The sequence below is a fragment of the Corythoichthys intestinalis genome, chromosome 9 (genome assembly GCF_030265065.1).
Source record: "Corythoichthys intestinalis isolate RoL2023-P3 chromosome 9, ASM3026506v1, whole genome shotgun sequence".
NCBI lineage: Eukaryota > Metazoa > Chordata > Actinopteri > Syngnathiformes > Syngnathidae > Corythoichthys > Corythoichthys intestinalis.
In genome coordinates, this window is record NC_080403.1 from 36,556,033 (window position 1) to 36,576,136 (window position 20,104).

The window sequence follows — 20,104 nt, forward strand, 5'->3', positions numbered from 1 at the left end:
TAGGTTGTGCCAAAAGATCAGATTCGCAAATTTTGTTGTGCAATAAAGTTAACAAGGCAATGGCGTCCACCTATAATGAGTACTGGGTGTGTGTGTGTTCCTTCCATGAATTCTTCCCTGCATCCTCTGTGAGGTAGAGTGAGTAAGCCAGTGTGACCGTGATCACACTTTATACGAAATACTGAATGAAGGGTGTGCACGTGCGTGGGTGTGTAAATTAATTCAGAAGAGGAAAGGTGTCCCCCATCCTGTAAAGGACAATGCAGAACCCATAGGCGGGTGAAGCTGTTGGGCTGTACTCACGTCCTACATGGATGGGTGACATAAAATGTCTCTAATATTCAGTCGCGGTTGGTGGAGCTTTATTTGCTCTGGCGCTCTCTCAACGCAATATACAGTGCCGTGTAAAAGTATTTGCTCCCTTTGTAATTGCATAGTTTCACCACTTTAATGTTTAAGGTTACATGTACAGTGGGGCAAATAAGTATTTAGTCAACCACCAATTGTGCAAGTTCTTCTACTTGAAAAAATTAGTGACCTGTAATTGTCAACATGGGTAAACCTCAACCATGAGAGACAGAATGTAAAAAAAAAAAAAAAAAACAGAAAATCACATTGTGTGATTTTTAAAGAATTTATTTCCAAATTAGAGTGGAAAACAAGTGTTTGGTCACCTACAAACAAGCAAGATTTCTGGCTGTCAAAGAGGTCTAACTTCTTCTAACGAGGTCTAACGGGGCTCCACTCGTTACCTGTATTAATGGCACCTGTTTTAACTCATTATCGGTATAAAAGACACCTGTCCACAAACTCAGTCAGTCACACTCCGAACTCCACTATGGCCAAGACCAAAGAGTTGTCGAAGGACACCAGAGACAAAATTGTAGACCTGCACCAGGCTGTGAAGACTGAATCTGCAATAGGTAAAACGCTCGGTGTAAAGAAATTAACTGTGGGAGCAACTATTAGAAAATGGAAGACATCAAGACCACTGATAATCTCCCTCGATCTGGGGCTCCATGCAAGATCTCACCCCGTGGCGTCAAAATGATAACAAGAACGGTGAGCAAAAATCCCAGAACCACACGGGGGGACCTAGTGAATGACCTACAGATCCTGCACTGCCAGATGTGTCCCCCTGTTGAAGAAAGTACACCTCCAGGCCCGTCTGCGGTTCACTAGAGAGCATTTGGATGATCCAGAAGAGGACTGGGAGAATGTGTTATGGTCAGATGAAACCAAAATAGAACTTTTTGGTAGAAACACAGGTTCTCATGTTTGGAGGAGAAAGAATACTGAATTTCATCCGAAGACCACCATACCCACTGTGAAGCATGGGGTGGAAACATCATATACAGTGGGGAGAACAAGTATTTGATACACTGCCAATGGGTTTTCCCATTGGCAGTGTATCAAATACTTGTTCTCCCCACTGTGTGTGTATATATATATATATCTATATATATATATCTATATATATATTTCTGTCTCAACTACCCGTACTGCAAAATGTTCCTAGATAAATAAAATTACGATTTAAAAACTGCAATTTTGGTTTACTTGTGTCATTACTGTGCAATTTGTAAAAATTTTTTGAGTGCTGTTACTCATGTTCAATAAAAATGGGCGTATAATTGCCAAAATTTTTCCTCGACATTTTTCTCTCTTATTCTTTGATGACCGAGAAATATCGTTACCATGACCGCAGAAAGTTGTGCCATTTTGCACCTGCGGTTGCATTTTTTTTGCGTTGAGTATGTCTGTCAGAGATACTACATCCTTCACAGTTGTCCAGCTTGGTTTTCAACGGCGTCGTTTTGTGTGTGTTTGGTTTTCCTTGGCATCATCACTTGCATAGAAGCAATGATACATTATTTTTACAGTAAATAATGTATAGATTTATGGACCAACTAAGGCAAATCGGATAATCTGCCGGAGCTCAACAGATAGCCTTTCCTGGCACATTAATATGCCACAGCTCTGTGGCTGGGAATTACTGGTCTGGGGCCTTAAAAAGAGTGGCAGGCCAAACCGGTTTGCAGGTCATTGGGACAAAAGTTTGGGTCGCACAGTACAGACATGAAGCTAACCACACCAGTTCTGTGGGAAAATGACACTGAGCATGCCCCGTGCCCCTATGGCCTGTTCCATGGAGGGACCCCAGAGGATGCTTTGCAGAAAATAGTCTCTGTCATTTTGTCGGAATCTTTTCACACAATTGATGATTTAGAAGCGGGTCACTGAGTGGAATATGTTGGGTGCGGTGGTTCAGTCGATTAGGCGAGCAAATCTTGTGGTGGAAGAGCATTGTGTATTGTAAATGAGGGGTAAGAAAGTTCTAGAACTTCCCAGACATGCAAGATTCCCAAATCGAATCCTCTTGAGTGCACACGGCATCACGTCTGCCAAGCATTTCCCGCTTGAGCTTCAATATGCTGACGTGACCAGATACAAGGAAAAACTGGATTAAAAAAAATTACCAAAGAAAACTCTTTGGATAAATCAGGTGGTCTTGTGAAATAAATCTGTTATTAAAGTCACAAATATGTCATTACAATTGAATTATTTTCCGCTGGATGTTTAAAGTAGTCATGTCACATAATACATAAACGCTAACATATGCACCTTCTGACTAGCTTACTTTGTCATGTAACATGCATTAACATCCCTCCTTTTACACAGCTGTCTCCCCAGAGCTGACCCTATGTCTGACCTTTCTATAATGATGTCAGACAGAGATAGTCAGGGGTTATCACAACGTACTATCAGGACAGCTTAGGCCGTGACTGTTTGGCCGCCTCCATCAGACTGTCAGTAGTCAAGTAAGCCACCCCACGCTGACTCAGCATTCCCCTACGCTTATAGGGCCTGGACCAAGTCGCCCTTGAGCACGAACAGAGCCCTTGTCTCCAGACTTCAGTCATGTGATGTGTGTGGTGGAATTTTTTTTGTGTAGTTTTGCTCGACAAGCTTTTCCAGATCACCTTTGACCTTGATGTCAGTCACTCTAGGGAAAGCTTTTAGCATAAGTCCCTACACAGTTTTGATGCTTGCCAGGAGGCCTTAGATGTTTTGGAAAACAAGTACAAAGCTTACAGTATGGCATTCTTAGCAGCATGATTATAATTTTGTTTGGGTGGAAATTTCTTAGGGTATTGTCATATTTTGTTGAAGGACATAATAAGAAGCGGCAATATCTGTTATTGCTCAATCAAAATACAGGTAATCCCCCGGTTACGAACAAGTTCCGTTCCTACGCTGGCGACATAACTCGAACTTCCGCGTAAGTCGGAATTAACCCTTCAAATACCCCAAATATCCCCTAAATCCCAAAATAACTATCCAAAAACATATATGTCATATTAACTTATTTGCTCCCAAAAACGTATAATTACGTTCTTTTTTTAATTGTTTCAGTGTCCCAGAAACGTCTTTATGTTTTTTTTTTTTTTTTTTTTTTTTTTTTACAAGAGGCATCTCTAGGTTCTGTTGCACCTAAATTGCAATGCACAATGCTCAAAACTCATTTTAAAGCAATAAAACTGGCCACTGGAGGACAGTAGCGCATTTTGTAAGAACTCATCTCGGGCCAAGAAAGGAAGTGGAGAAAAATAGTCAGGAAACGGAAGTTGGAGGATCTTATGAAGACACGTGAGAATTTGGGAAAATATGGAGAATGATCGGGAAAAAAAAGGCAAACGACACTGGAGGAGTGTTTTGAAAAGAAAACCAAACTATCGTCAAAGAAGGATTAAAAAAAAAAAATCTATCTTGATGAGACAGACTGTGACGGCCACAGCAGCGTCAGGTTGCACACGCGTTCTGCGGAGCTCACGTTGCGTTACTCCTGAGCCCGAGGTTGAAATCAACGGTGAAAATGATGAAGATTATGAAAAAAGTAAGACCCATCTTGATCCGGACTCATCAGATTACTGGGAGCCACCTCATTCAACCGGGAGCAGCCGAGAGCCTTCCCCGTTGTTATGTGTGCAAATATTTCAACAGTTTAAAAGTTTAGTTATGTGTATATAAAATTGTTACTTTGCAATCAAAAGCTCTATTTGTATTTGTCTTGTTGTTTATGTTATTTTGTAGAATGAAAACATTATTCAGATGTTTGGGGTGTCACAAAACCGAAAAATGGCTGTGTTAAAGTCAAAGTTATGTTTGAAATGTATGCTTTTACAAAAATATTACTTCCCCTTGGTAAAACTGATCACACCATAGGTCTTCTTAGAACCGACACGCTAACTCTACTAATTTGTCACCGTCAAACTATGAACACATTATTAGAAAATAAAACACAATAATGACAGAGTGTAAAAAAATGCTATAAAGTAAATCTATAGAAACATTTGCTGAGAAAAACACACCTCAATGGCTGCACAATAATACCAACGGGAAGGTCCAAATTTTGGGCAATTCAACAAGGAAAACGGCAGCTATTAGCAGTGCTGTTAATAACGGCGTTACAATATAACGGCGTTACTAAAGGCGTTATTTTTTTCAGTAGTGAGTAATCTAATTAATTACTTTTCTCATCTTGGCAGCGCCGTTACCGTGACTGAGGCGGGAAAGGCGCGCGTTACTATGCGTTACTAAGTCGGTTGAATAAAAAAAGTCAGAGAGACGGACTCACGGAGACGAGAGAGCAGAACAGGAGTGGGGAAGACGCCGTTGCAAACGCCATGCTAGGTGGCTCCAATAATACCTGACTGCAGCCTACAAAATACGCCCACATGATACGGTAGATATCGCATATTATAGAACTAGATGCAAATGATAGACACGGCTGCATTGGCAACATGTTTTAAGGACTACATGCGTTAGTAAACAGCCGCCATCTTAAAGCAGAAGACCTCTCAGGAAGGCTCTGTTGTAGAGATCCTTCCTAGCGAACCTACTTTATTAAAAAAAAAATATATATCTAAAATAGTCCTAAATCGGCAAAATCTTGACTTAAATCTATCTTTAAATGATGATCAGTTTTAAAACTTACACATGTTGAAAGTAGACAGAAGGGAACTAATGCAATAGCGGGAGCAATTTTAACAACTTTAACGGTTGATTCACAACTTTAAATGACTTCCACACATAGCAAAGGTTACTATCTAGTTATCGCAATACCCTTGTGTCTAGTTAAGTGCAGGGTAAAGAATTAGGCTAGGGCCAATTGTCCCAAAAACCCTTTAAACTTCACTTCACTTTAAAAAAAAAAAAAAACATGAAAATTATCACTAGTTACTTTGCCAAGTAACTAATTACTCTTAAATTCAGGTAACTGAGCTACTAACGCAATTATTTTTGGGAGAAGTAATTTGTAACTGTAATTAATTACTTTTTAAAAGACAACAACACTGGCTATTAGTGCTATGAGACCTAAGAAATAACAAATTTAAATGACAAATAATATACTGTATTTACCATCCATGTTGAGCGTTGTCGGGCGAGACACTGTTACGTGGAAAAAAAACAGTGGACGAGACACGGGTCGTAAAGTCAAAATCACATTGACGTCGTCGTAACCCTGGGATTACCTGCATGTGTTTTATGTGGTTTTATGTTGAGCGCTTATGGATATATAGCCTGGGAAGCAATTAGCAGCTTTGGACAGTCTGTTTTGAATCTCTTCTTTCTCTTTCCTAGAAGATAAAATATAATATGCTGTTATACATATATATATATTTGAATGTGGAATTTGTTGGAGGGTACAGTGGTATGAAAACGTATCGAAACCTTTTTTCTCAAATTTCTCACATTTGTGCATACAGTCACTATCAAATGTGATCTGATCTTTTTCAAAATCACACAGATGAAAAAACTGGTTTAACTAAAACCAGCCAACCATCTATAGTATAGGCTTTCATATTTTAATGAGGAAAACATGCAAACAATGACAGAAGAGGGGAAAATGAGTACGTGAACCCTCTGCCTATGGAGACCATTGAAACAATTTTTTACCAAACTATTTAAGTCAGGTGTGTGTCCAATCACTGATGAGTGGTTTAAAGCTGCCCTTCCCACTATAAAACACACACCTGGTAAGAATTGCCTTGATGAGAAGCATTGTCTGATGTGCATCATGGCTCGGTCGAAAGAGCTGCCTGAAGACTTGCGATCAAGGATCGTTGATTTGTATAAAGCTGGGAAAGGATACAAAACCATCTCTAAAAGTCAGGATGTTCATCCCTCGACAGTCAGAAAAGTTGTCTACAAATGGAGAGAGTTTGGCACTGTTTCCTCTCTCCCAAGGGGTGTTCGTCCACCAAAAATGACACCAAAAGTTCGGCATAGAATACTTAGGTAAAAAAAAAGAACTCTAGAGTGTCTGCTAAAGACTTACAGAAATCACTTACACAGTCCAATATCTCTGTGCACACATCAACTATATGTAAAACTATGGCCAAGAATGGTGTTAATGGGAGGACTCCATGGAGGAAGCAACTGCTGTCTAAAAAAAATATATATATATTGCTGCTCGTTTAATGTTCACAAAAAGGCACTTGGACACTCAGATGTTTTGGCAAAATATTTTGTGGACTGATGAAACCAAAGTTGAATTGTTTGGGAGTAACACACAATATCATGTGTGGAGGAAAAATGGAACAGCTCACCAACATCAGCACCTCATCCCCACCGTGAAGCATTGTGGAGGGAGCGTCATGATTTGGAGCTGTTTTTTTGCTGCCTCAGGGCCTGGACAACTTGCAATCATTAATGAAAGAATGAATTCAAAAGTTTATCAGGATGTTTTACATGAAAATCTGAGGCCGTCTGTCAGACAATTGAAGCTAAAATGAGGATGGATGCTGACAAGACAATGATCCAAAACACAGAAGTAAATCAACTTGAGAATGGTTTCAGTGAACAACATGTTCTGGAGTGGCCAAGTCAAAGTCCAGACTTGAACCCAATTGAGATGGTGTAGACAGTGATTAATGCCAGACATGCCAGGAATCTGACTGAACTACAGCAGATTTGTAGAGAAGAATGGGCCAAGATTAGTCCTGATCGATGTGCCAGACTGATCTGCAGCTACAGGAAGCATCCGCTTGAAGTTATTGCTGCCAAAGGCGGTGGCCACAAAATTTTAAATGTGATGGATCACATAACTCCCCCCTCTGTCATTGTTTTCATATCCTCATTAAAGTACGAAAACCTATAAATTAGGGCTGTCAAACGATTAAAATTTTTAATCGAGTTAATTACAGCTTAAAAATTAATTAATCGTAATTAATCGCAATTAATCGCAATTCAAACCATCTATAAAATATGCCATATTTTTCTGTAAATTATATATATTCTGTAAAATAAATTGTTGGAATGGAAAGATAAGACACAAGATGCATATATACAGTACATTCAACATACGGTACATAAGGACTGTAGTGGGCATTTCACTCTACTGTCATTTAAATCTGTCTATGCTGTCCTCACTCCGAAGCGTCTAATTTTTCCAAAGCTAGACAGCTAGTGAACGACGCCTTAATAATCAGACTTCTTCCTTTTTCATCTGATTTATTAATAAAATGGCCTCAAACCATTGTCCTCTTTAGACCGTCATAAAACTACAAAAAAAAAAAGTACACAAGCATTGCATTAGCAACAACGTTAGCTTAGCACGCTATACAGGTTCACTAAACATAAACAAAAATCGTCTCATACAAAAAATAGAACATTTCGCTTACTAACATAATACGTACATTCTTTACAACAACCATACTTACGGACAAATCTTGTCCAAGGATCATATAAGCACAACATTACAACGTAGGCTTCAGCCCGAGACTTCGTGCAGCCATATGAACTGGCAAGAAAGGAAATAAACCATGTCGCAAAGCGACCACAAGAGTTCGCTGTTGTGCTGCAGCACAAAAAGCCTTGCTGTAAAACTTACCAAAAGGCAGAATACTGTCTGAGCCGGACATGTGCGTTTATTGCGTCAAATATTTTAACGTGATTAATTAAAAAATTAATTACCGCGCGTTAACGCGATAATTTTGACAGCCCTACTATAAATATTTGGTTGGTTTTAGTTAAAGCAGTTTTTTTCATCTGTGTGATTTTGGCAAAGATCAGATCTTATTTGATGGTGATTTTACGCAGAAATGTGAGAAATTCCAAAAGATTCAGATACTTTTTCATACCACTGTATATCACAAACGGCAATAGCCTTTAGCGTTCATATTCTTGTAGTTCCTCATAAACACCCTATAGAGCTAGCAGACCAAGAAGAAGTAATTGGATTGAGTTTTTTTTTGTTTGTTTTATTGGTACCAAATAATTTCTAAAAGTGGTTGGGTTCAAACACAGCAATAATAATTTCAGTTGTTATGTCATTGCACCAACCAGAAAAACAGACTGTGGCTACATATGGGCTTTTACGATGAGGCAAGTCGCAAATACATTTCTGAAGCTGCAGACATCAGCACGAAGTGATCACAATCAGACATTCCCTTGACATCTTCCTCATTACGACTCACTCCTCACGTCACATGATCACCACCTGGCAGAGCGGCGAGAGTAGGACAGAGATAAGAGGAAGATGAAGAGTATGTTTCATCATTTTATTTTCAGCCAGCAGTCAGACTCCTAATTACCATGCTCCCTGGATGTTCCAGTTCATAGTGAGCATTGAGGCCAGAGATGTGTGTTTGCGGGTGCGTGTGTGCATGAACGGTGTATGGTTTTCAGAGTTATAGAAGCCTGAAAAAAGTGTGCAATGAGGACAGATTAATTAACCGTATTTACATGATTTCTTGCTGACCTTTTCATTCATCGTCTGACAAGATGACAATGCATTGCAATAAGTTTGGAGTACCTCGAGTCTAACCACAGTCTATTCAAGGACGCTAGATGCCCTCTGATTTGTTCCAGTCTTGAAAGCAATTTTGCCTTAGGAAAGTGAAGAACTGTAGAATATTATTACAAATTTTAATAGCGTAACGCGCGGTAATTAATTTTTTAAATTAATCACGTTAAAATATTTGACGCAATTAACACATATGTCCCGCTCAGACAGTATTCTGCCTTTTGGTAAGTTTTACAGCAAGGCTTTTTGTGCTGTCTAACAGCGAACTCTTGTGGTCGCTTTGCAACATGGTTTATTGTGTTCTTGCCTGTTCAATATGGCTGCACGCCGTCTCGGGCTGACGCCTACGTTGTAATATTGTGCTTATATAATCCTTGGACAAGATTTGTCCGTAAGTATGGTTGTTGTAAAGAATGTACATATTATGTTAGTAAGCGAAATGTTATATTTTTTGTATGAGACGCTTTTTGTTTATGTTTAGTGAACCTGTATAGCGTGCTAAGCTAACGTTTTTGCTAATGCAATGCTTGTGTACTTTTTTTTGTAGTTTTACAACGGTCTAAAGAGGACAATGGTTTGAGGCCATTTTATTAATAAATCAGATGAAAAAGGAAGAAGTCTGATTATTAAGGCGTCGTTCACTAGCTGTCTAGCTTTGGAAAAATTAGACGCTTCGGAGTGAGGACAGCATAGACAGATTTAAATGACAGTAGAGTGAAATGCCCACTACAGTCCTTATGTACCGTAGGTTGAATGTATATATCCATCTTGTGTCTTATCTTTCCATTCCAACAATTTATTTTACAGAATATATAAGTTACAGAAAAATATGGCATATTTTATAGATGGTTTGAATTGCGATTAATTGCGATTAATTATGATTATTAATTTTTAAGCAATTAAAAATGGCATTAATGGCATTAAAATTTTTAATCTATTAATTTTAATATATATATTATATATATATGTATATTAGGGCTGTCAAACGATTAAAATTTTAATCGAGTTAATTATAGCTTAAAAATTAATTAATCGCAATTCAAACCATCTATATAATATGCCATATTTTTCTGTAAATTATTGTTGGAATGGAAAGATAAGACACACGATGGATATATATATTCAACATGAGGTACATAAGGACTGTATTTGTTTATTATAACAATAAATCAACAAGATGGCATTAATATTATTAACATTCTGTTAAAGCGATCCATGGATAGAAATACTTGTAGTTCTTAAAAGAAAAATGTTTGTGCAAGTTATAGAAATTTTATATTAAAACCCATCTTAATGTTTTCGTTTGAATAAAATTTGTAAAATTTTCAATCAAAAAATAAACTAGTAGCCCGCCATTGTTGATGTCAATAATTACTTACACAATGCTCCTGGGTGCTGAAGCCTATAAAATCAGTCGCACCCAAGCGCCAGCAGAGGGCAGCAAAACTCCGCAAAACACAATTAACAAGTGGGCCTTTCACTCTACTGTCATTTAAATCTGTCTGAGCTGGGCAAGTGTGTTAATTGCGTCAAATATTTTTACGTGATTAATTTAAAAAATTAATTACCGCCCGTTAACGCGATAATTTTGACAGCCCTAATATATATACGTAGAGAGAGCGAGAGAGCGAGAGAGATCATTTAGATTGTCTTCCAATGTGCTGTAAGGATAGAATTGACACTATCATTATGAAGGGAATTATTTTCATGATGTTCAGGCTTAGATTGATCTCTTTTCACTATTTTAATGTGCATGTCCATTTTTCCCCTCAAACACGTTTGTGATTGGCTGATGACTTGCATTCATCTAAAATGTATTTATTTCTACATTATTTAAATATGTATATATATATATATTTATTTCCAGCCTATACAGACATTTTTCAGATAATCATACATTCATCATAATGGAGGCAAAAAATTTTTTGTTGAGTTTGGCTGTGCTTGCGGACAAAAGCAGTAGTGTTATACCTGAAAGACGGCTCCATTATTATTTATTTTTGTTATACCCTGAGAAGTTTTTTCTGTTGTATTTAATTAATTATTTCGACAGATATTGAGTGATCTTAAGACAAATGTTTCTTTTTTTTTTTTACATAAAATCCAGACATTTATTCTAGAAGTTTTCAAAAAATTTTCTTTCGTAGTTTTTGATAACAAAGGTTTGAATCGAATGTGGTATCACCTGAACCAAAACATATGAAGTATGAGGTAGTATGAGTGAATACAGATTTATTTTGCATTCATCTTTTAGCCTATCAATTAACGAGGTTCATATTCGTGGGAAAATGAAGCCCTGAGCCCCATTAACCCAATCTGTTTGGGTTTATTAAGTTCCCGTCCCCAGCAAAATCCATACTCTTTTTAGCTTCAACTGTCTGACAGATGGCCTCAGGTTTTCCTGCAAAGCATCCTGATAAACTTTTTAATACATTCTTCCATTAATGATTGCAAGTTGTCCAAGCCCTGAGGTAACAAAACAGCCCAAAATCATGGTGCTCCCTCCGCCATGCTTCACAGTGGGGGCTAGGTGTTGACATTGGTGAGATGTTCTATTTTTCCTCTACACATGACATCGTGTGTTAATCCCAAAAAATTCAACTTTGGTTTCATAAGTTCACATAATATTTTGCCAAAACATCTGTGGAGTGTCCAAGTGCCTTTTTGCGAACATTAAACGAGTAACAATCATTTTTTTTTTTTTTTTTTTTTTTAGACAGCATTGGCTTCCTCTGTGGAGTCCTCTCATGAACAACATTATTGGCCATAGTTTTACATATAGTTGATCTGTGCACAGAGATATTGGACTGTGCCAGTGATTTCTGTAAGTCTTTAGCAGAGACTCTAGGGTTCTTTTTTATTTTATGAGTATTCTGCGGTGAACTCTTGGCATCATCTTTGGTGGACGGCCACTCCTTGTGTCAGGAACGCGGGCAGGTATGGGGCGCCGTTTGTAAAGCAGTACATGCTGAAAATTAATTAAAACATTTTCTCACATTTAGCGCCACACAGTGTTTAAAATGTGGTGTAAAATTTTTAGAGTCACTTTTTTTGCACATTTAAAACATTGAGCAAATTAAATATTTCTTTTTAAAAAGAAGTTTTGGACCTGATTGTTTAAATTCAGAACTAAATATTTAATTTAAATCTTAAATTTATGTCTTGCATCCTAAATGTTAAATCTGGAAACAGTTGGAACTAAATATTTAGCTTAATATGAAAATTCACATGACTGGAGACCGGAAGTAACAAAATAGAAGCTGGCGCACAGAAAATACTCTTTAAATAGTTTCTCCTAAATGTGCATTTTAGCTATCTATTTTGTTATAATCACAATGACTCATGTCCAAGAGCCAACCGACTGCCACCGTTGAGTAGGTTTTATTCATTTTTAATCAACATAAACAGACAGTCTGAGTTGCTCCAGCTTTTATTTTGTTACTTCCGGTCTCCAGTCATGTGAATTTAGTTCCAACAGTTTCCAGATTTAACATTTAGGATATAGGATATATATTTATGATTAAAATATTTAGTTCTGGATTTAAACAGGTCTGAAACTTCTTATTAAAAACTAAAAAATATTTAAGTTGCTAAATTGCGTTGTAAATGTGCAAAAAAAAAAAAAAGTGACTAAAAATTTCAAACCATTTTAAACACTGTGTGGCACTAAATGTGAGAAAAAGATGTAATTTTTAGCATGTACTGCTTTACAAACGGCGCCCCATTGGCAGGCAGGGGGCGGTGAACTCAAAAAAGTTTAATAATAATAACTAACAAAAACACAAAGTACAACCAAAAGCACTGGGGATCAAAAAGGCAAAGTTCAAACAAAACTTACTTAATCGGAGGGACTGGTACACGAGGGCTTGGACAGGACTTGACAATGACATTGACAATGACGCAACAAGGCATAAACAGAAACTTGGAGTTTATATACACACAGAGGCGAGGTGTAACGAGACAACGAGGAACAGATGGGTGACAGAGGAGGATGCAGATTGGAGGATACACAAGGAGCAGGGACAACAGGTGAAATCAATGGGCAATCACAGGGACACACTAGGAGGGAACAGACACAAAACCTTACGCCTTGGGAGAGAAGCAACAGTGCCAAACTCTCTCCACTTGTAGACAACTTCTCTGACTGTCGATTGATGAACATCCAGACTTTTAGAGTTGGTTTGTATCCTTCCCCAGCTTTATACAAATCAACAATCCTTGATTGCAGGTCTTCAGACAGCTCTTTTGACCGAGCCATGATGCACATCAGACAATGCTTCTCATCAAGACGATTCTTGCCAGGTGTGTCTTTTATAGTGGGCTGGGCAGCTTTAAACCACCCATCAGTGATTGGGCATACACCCGACTTAAATTGTTTGGTAAAAATTGGTTTCAATTGCTCTCTTCTGTCATTGTTTGCATGCCATCCTCATTAAAATAGGAAAACCGATAAATGTTTGGGTGGTTTTAGTTAAAGCAGACACTGTTTTTACATCTATGTGATTTTGACAAAGATCAGATTTGATGGGGATTTCATGCAGAAATGTGAGGAATTACAAAAGGTTCAGATACTTTTTCATACCACTGTAGCATTAAAACTACTCAGATAAGTACAAGCCTTGCTATTACACAGTTTATCCTCAACTGATAATTAGTAAGATATAAAATTGTATTGAACTAATTTTGATCAAATTATGAAGTAGCCAACCTTAGGGAGTTCAACGTCAGAGGTTCTATCAGTATACAATTGGCTGGAGAGAACATACTGTACAACAACAAGCTTTTAATTGATATTGTGAACTTCTCTTGTCACACACTTAAACACAAATAGTGTAACATTAGACTCTGCAAATCGCCCTTACCGCATTGGCGAACCTGCACTCTCGTCTGCTTGAATTGCTTGAAAGTTGTTTTTTTTCTGTCTCTCTAATCATACGCCATAACACCAGTTTCTTTTCTACCGCCACCCCAGAAAAGATGTTGAGGAGATTTAATCTAGGTAAAAACAAAATCGATTTTGAGTAACTGTCAGGTAAATTTAATACTGGTTTACTGCTTGACATATTGCCTGCAATTTTTCATTGAAATTTGAATGGGCTTTGCCAAAATGCTTTAGTGTTGTATGAAGTGTTGAAATTTGTAGAACTGTTTTGCACCCCCGCCGTGGCCCCGCACTTTCAAGGGATGGACGTGTTGAGTGATGAGATGCAGACTCAAGACGAGGCTAAAAGCTTTTAGAAGAGCATATGAGGGGATTATTGTACTTACACTACAGGCCAGAGTGTACTGAAGATGTTTGAGATGTCTCCTTTTGGAGTTCGGCGGAGACAGCTTTGGCTTTCAGCTAAACGACACCACAGGCAGTAATTCCCCCCTGTCAGACCCTGCTCATTACACCACTTACTGGGAAATCTCTAGCGTAAAAATAAGACAAACCTTTGTGGAATGTAAAAAAATAATAAACAAAGAGCAAGCAGCTATAAAGAGCCCACAGGGCCCTGGCCACATGGGGAACTGGCACATTTGGGACTCATTGAAAACCAATGTAACTGTTTTCCCCAAACATTCTACAATCCCATTTGGCAGGAACGTCAATATCAAAATGTCATCTAACAAACAGCCAAGTGTTACTGTACGATAGTACATCAACAGATGAACATGTGACAATCTACATGTACTATACTGGTTTGAGACTAGATTGACATGTTGCAACATGAGACTCGCACCTCAATTTTGTGCCGCTGTAACCTTGAAGCCATACTGGATGAGAGAAAAGCAACTTGCAGGTCATTAATTTGACAAAAAATGTGCATTGGCATTTACGCAAGAAGTACTCAACAATTTTCCTCAAGTTTGATGGATCACTTCCCATTGTCGCAGGAAGAGTGTCAGTGCTTTTCATTGACATCTAAGCCAAGATGCTTAAGAAAGCTAGTGTCAAAGTCATATCTATACACAATCTTCTCCACTTTATGTACTTGCACCCTCTCCCTTACTGCTCAGAATACTCCTTTAAGACTCAAGGGAACAGTCAACTTTGTTTGCTTTCACGACCCTGAGCAAACCACTCATCTATTTCTCGCAAGTGTGTGTGCGTGACTCTTTATGTATACAGCATTTGTGATTTTCCCTTCTTGCTTCATTTGTGCAATTTGGGAGAATAGGAATGAGCTCTGATCTAACTTCTGTGTGTTCTCTTCTTCCTCCCCCAGCTCAACTTCTCTACACAAAGCGCAGCTGCTCTGTGTACTCATTCCTCATATAAATACAGCTCCTGTCTTTCCTCACACTTCACAGGTTTATCATGCCCCTTTCCCGGTTCTTATCAGCTCATAACTCTTTCTCAAGGAACATGTCTTCCTCCCGTTGTCTGACATGTTGTCAACAGATCGGGAGAATAAAGTATTAGGTGTATGTAAGTGGGAGTTGAGATAATAGTAAAATAATAATTGAAGCACTATTTATATGCTTTACAACACATGTATCATATGTTGTTATACTAAAACAGTAGCATACCAACCGAGAAAAATTTCAGTGTATATATAAAATAAAAGACAACAAACCCACTTCTGAGTCATACGACAATGACGCTACTTTGGTTATTTTTATTTTTTACTTAGAAAAATAATGACAGAAATTCAACTTTTGTAGTGTTTTTGTATGATTGCTAAAACATGTTTTTTTTTTTTTTTTTTTTAAAGGTCAGGTACTTGAAAAAAACAGTCTCTTATGCATACCAACCTGGTATCAAACCGCAGAGTAAAACCAGCCAAAATAAAAGAAACAGCTTCTTATATGCAGAGCAGAGGTGGGTAGTAACGCATTACATGTATTCTATTACATTTACTTGAGTAAAAATGTACTTCTACGAGTAGCTTTACTAAGCCTTCTTTTTACTTGAGTATATTCGTAAAGAAAAAAAAAAGCTCCTCTTTCTCTGCTACTTTGGGCTACTCAAGAGTCATTACATTTTTCCTCTTTCTTCTACGTATTAGATTTATTTATTTTTTTGCCAGCAATGCCACTAATGAGACGTCGCAACAATAATCACATGACTCCATTACACCAATCAGATGCAAGCTTGCCATTTTATGATCCCGTCAGCCTGTTCAATCACGTGGCGTCTTTAAAGCACCATAAAAAAAATGAAGTATTCGACATAGAGCGATGCCTTCAACATTAATCGAAAGCGCGGATTTAACCCTCTCTCCCAGTTTTTATTTGGAACTGACTTGACCACGGAAAACTGGAGATATGATCCTTTTAATTTCATAATTGTACAGTGTATCATAAAAGTGAGTACACCCCTCGCATTTCTGCAGATATTTAAGTATATCTTTTCATGGGACAACACTGACAAAATGACACTTTGACACAATGAAAAGTAGTCTGTGTGCAGCTTATATAATAGAGTTAGTTTATTTTCCCCTCAAAATAACTCAAAATATAGCCATTAATATCTAAACCCCTGGCAACAAAAGTGAGTACACTCCTATGAAAAAACGTACATCCCTAAATGTCCAGATTGAGTACTGCTTATCATTTTCCCTCCATTTTTCCTCCTCTGCAGCAATGCTGACAGCACTCCTGTAACAAGTCACATGACATTTTGGAGGGAAAATGCAGTCCACAGACAAGCAGTAAACAATTTGGACATTTAGGGATGTATGTTTTTTTACAGGGGTGTACTCACTTTTGTTGCCAGGAGTTTAGATTATAAATGGCTATATTTTGAGTTATTTTGAGGGAAAAATAAACTAACTCTATTATATAAGCTGCACACAGACTACTTTTCATTGTGTCAAAGTGTCATTTTGTCAGTGTTGTCCCATGAAAAGATACACTTAAATATCTGCAGAAATTCGAGGGGTATTCTGACTTTTTGTGATAAACTAACTATGAAGGAACTATTCACTATTCAAACTAAGAACTATTTTCTCCACTAGAGGGCAATCACGTTCCTTGGACTAATAATGCTTACCTTCCGTTTTTTTCTGATGCTGGGATTCAATGTTTTTTCTTTTCTTTTTCTGTTTCTATTATAACAACAGTTCATTTAGATAAGTGTGTGCTGACAGAACAAATACCAGCATAAAAAAAAAAAAAAAGCAGTTACTCAAAATGTTACTCATTACTTGAGTATTCTTTTCCCTGGATACTTTTTTACTGGTATTTGAGTACATTTTTTGGATGACTACTTTTACTTGAGTAATATTATTTTGAAGTAATGCTACTGTTACTTGAGTAAATTTCTTAGTTACGCTACCCACCTCTCATACAGAGGTATACTAGATGACTTAATTATATATAATAGGATACTGTTATTTAATGGGGGGAAAGTGTATTGTTGATTTGATTACTGGTAGAAGACTTAATCTGATGAAGCTCCGGAATTTTATTGTCTTGCTTATGTGCATCACAAAAAAAAACAAAAACAAAAAAAAAAGCACTTTGTTCTGTGTTATCTGTCTGTCTTCGCCTTTAATATTTGGCTCTTTTTTTTTTTCAGCCATTGCGACCATTGCTGGCTCTGAAGCACAGCAGATATAGCAGATACAGATACAGCAGAACCTCTAAATCTGAAAATGGCACATTCGAATGGAGATTACACAGAATCATCACATGTCAATAAAGGTGAGCGAGCCTTTAACTAGTATCTAGTGTTTTTGTAATGCAGAAGGATGGTCGTGATGACACATATGGAAAATGTAACCATACCCTTGCGCTCCCCTCAAAAAAATTATGTACCAAAACTTTAAAAGTTATGGCTGCTTAATACAACATGAGAAAAAGCCACCCATCCATTTTCTATACAGCTTGTCCTAATTATAACAGTTGACTTTAGGCATGTGCCGTAGTACAACCAGGACTGGTTGCCAGAAAATTGCAGGGCACATTTAGACGAACAGCCATTCACACTCCCATTCACAGCTACAGAGAATTTAGTGTTCAGTGAAGCTAACTTCTATGTTTTGGGAACATGGGTGGAAGCTTAGAAAACCAATTTTAGAACGGAGAGATTGAAACCACTGTACAACACAAATAAATATTAAAAATTTGTTAAAAATCAATTATATAATTAAGAAACCACCAAACATATGTGTTCTTTTGCTGTGTGCCCTCTGACTGACATCCACTTGATAAAGAACCACTAGGTGACAGCATTATTCTGTCAGCATCTTTCCCTCTTGGTCAATTTATGAGTAGTTTTGTTTTTATTTCACGTAAATTTGCTTCTTTTTATACATATATGAAAGGAATGGTAAAATGTTACATTAGTCATTGCTTAATGTGTGTCACAACAGACACACTGTATATCATCTTTGTTTTAAATGATATATTTTTATTGAACTGGATATGGCCTTAACACACATGCTCACAGGGTCTCACTGTGAATTAAACAGGAGTAATTAATTTAATTTCGTCAATAATGTGCATGTTTGTGTCTGTGTGCGTCTATGCGTGTGTGCTGATCTGATGTTAGTTAGTCCAAGTGTCTAGTTTGAAATAAATTTGCCAACTTCCATTTAACTTTGCTTCTGAAAATACGTGATAAACTGTACTGAGAAGTTGGAATGAAATGACCCAAGAAATGAAAAGTGACATTTTAATAAAAAATAAGAATTTACAGTACTTGGTTTCCTTTCCACATGAAGTTTCCAGGTCATTGTTGTGTTTAGGTCTATGGCATTCAAATCTTGACAGAATGGTGTCACGTGTTACCAAAGTCTATGCAGTGGCCGTCAGTCCCAAACACCCAGAAAAAAATTGTCTGACACATCATCCCAGCGGCCTCCCCTCATAAACAATGCAAATGTCACCCATCTATCAAGCTTCTATCAAATCTCCACAGATCTGCAAGTAAGTTGAGATAAAGCTTTCCTACTTTTTGCGCAAATTGGGTTAAAAACAAAAAACAAACAAAAAAACAGCCGAAGCTTTTTCCAATATGCAATACATGTACATACATTTTTCCCCAAACAATAATGACTGAGGTGTATACATGCATTACCAGATTGCTCACTGTACTTGTTGTGTATGTCGTAAATGTTATTTTTGTTACTGTAGCTTGTTTTAATACTAGAGTGACTCTAACTACTACGATACTTACCTTGTATGCTTATAACCTTACTGGCTAATATAAGTGAATGTTTAATACAATAGCGTACCGCACGAATGCTGTTTTTAGACTGCAGGGCTGCGTGACGTCACCATCGTAAACCGGAAGGGGGTCAACATCGAAGCGTGCTCTCATACAACCCTTGCAAGTACTGCTTGTTTTCTGCCGGAAATCTTTCAAAAAAGAACATGCCGAGTAAACACTGCTGCTATGGAACTTGTACAAACGAATATAGACATTACGACCGTCCACATATGAAGGATGCTTTCTTCATTCCTTTCCCAAATGTGAACAATTGGTCAACATGTGCGGACGTCCAAAAGACCAGTTTAACGCCAGCTAGGTGAAGCCATTCACCTTCATATGCAGTAAATATTGTTGGGGGCGGTTGTCCTACAGATGACAATCCTGCCTGCCATGAAGAAGTAAGCCATTTTGATATTTTTACTTATTTTTTAGCGTGGCGTTTTGCCGTGCTGCTTCAATCTGCCAATGAATGACCAGAAAAAAAAAAGATTTTATTTATACATCACAACAGTCCATCCATCCATCCATTATCTTCCGCTTAGTCCAGGGTCAGGTCGCAGGGGCAGCAGCTTTAGCAGGGAAGCCCAGACTTCCCTCTCCCCAGCCACTTCAGCCAGCTCCTCCGGTGGGATTCCAAGGCGTTCCCAGGCCAGCCGGGCGACATAGTCTCTCTAGCGTGTCCTGGGTTGACCCCGGGGCCTCCCGCCGGTGGGACATGCCCAGAACACCTCTCCTGGGAGGCGTCAAGGAGGCATCCCAACCAGATGCCCAAGCCACCTCACCTGGCTCCTCTCAATGTGGAGGAGTAGCGGCTCGACACCAAGCCCCTCTCGGATGACCGGGCTTCTCACCCTATCTCTAAGGGAGAGCCCGGACACCCTGCGGAGGAAACTCATTTCGGCCGCTTGTATCCGGGATCTTTTTCTTTCGGTCACGACCCACAGCTCGTGACCATAGGTGAGGGTAGGAACGTAGATCGACAGGTAAATTGAGAGCTTCGTCTTTTGGCCCGGCTCCTTCTTCACCACAACGGACCGGTGCAGAGTCCGCATCACTGCAGACGCTGCACTGATCCGCCTGTCAATTTCCCGCTCCCTCCTACCCTCACTTGTGAACAAGACCCCATGATACTTGAACTCCTCCAC

At 38.3% G+C, this 20,104-nt stretch overlaps 1 protein-coding gene across 24 annotated transcripts in view; it reads left to right on the forward strand.

Annotated features, from left to right (window-relative positions):
• The window catches only part of adamts9 (ADAM metallopeptidase with thrombospondin type 1 motif, 9), a 196,191-nt gene that overhangs the window by 34,597 nt on the left and 141,490 nt on the right, over nucleotides 1–20,104 (forward strand). For 12 of the 24 annotated variants that reach the window (XM_057847215.1, XM_057847191.1, XM_057847190.1 and 9 more), the window contains 4 exons: nucleotides 13,041–13,114; nucleotides 15,514–15,620; nucleotides 17,322–17,446; nucleotides 18,493–18,673. The gene's annotated coding sequence lies outside the window, so the exon portion shown is untranslated. Of the gene's footprint in view, nucleotides 1–12,755; nucleotides 12,842–13,040; nucleotides 13,115–15,513; nucleotides 15,621–17,321; nucleotides 17,447–18,492; nucleotides 18,674–20,104 lie in introns of all 24 variants that reach the window. The other 12 variants (XM_057847198.1, XM_057847210.1, XM_057847201.1 and 9 more) reach the window with 8 other exon arrangements.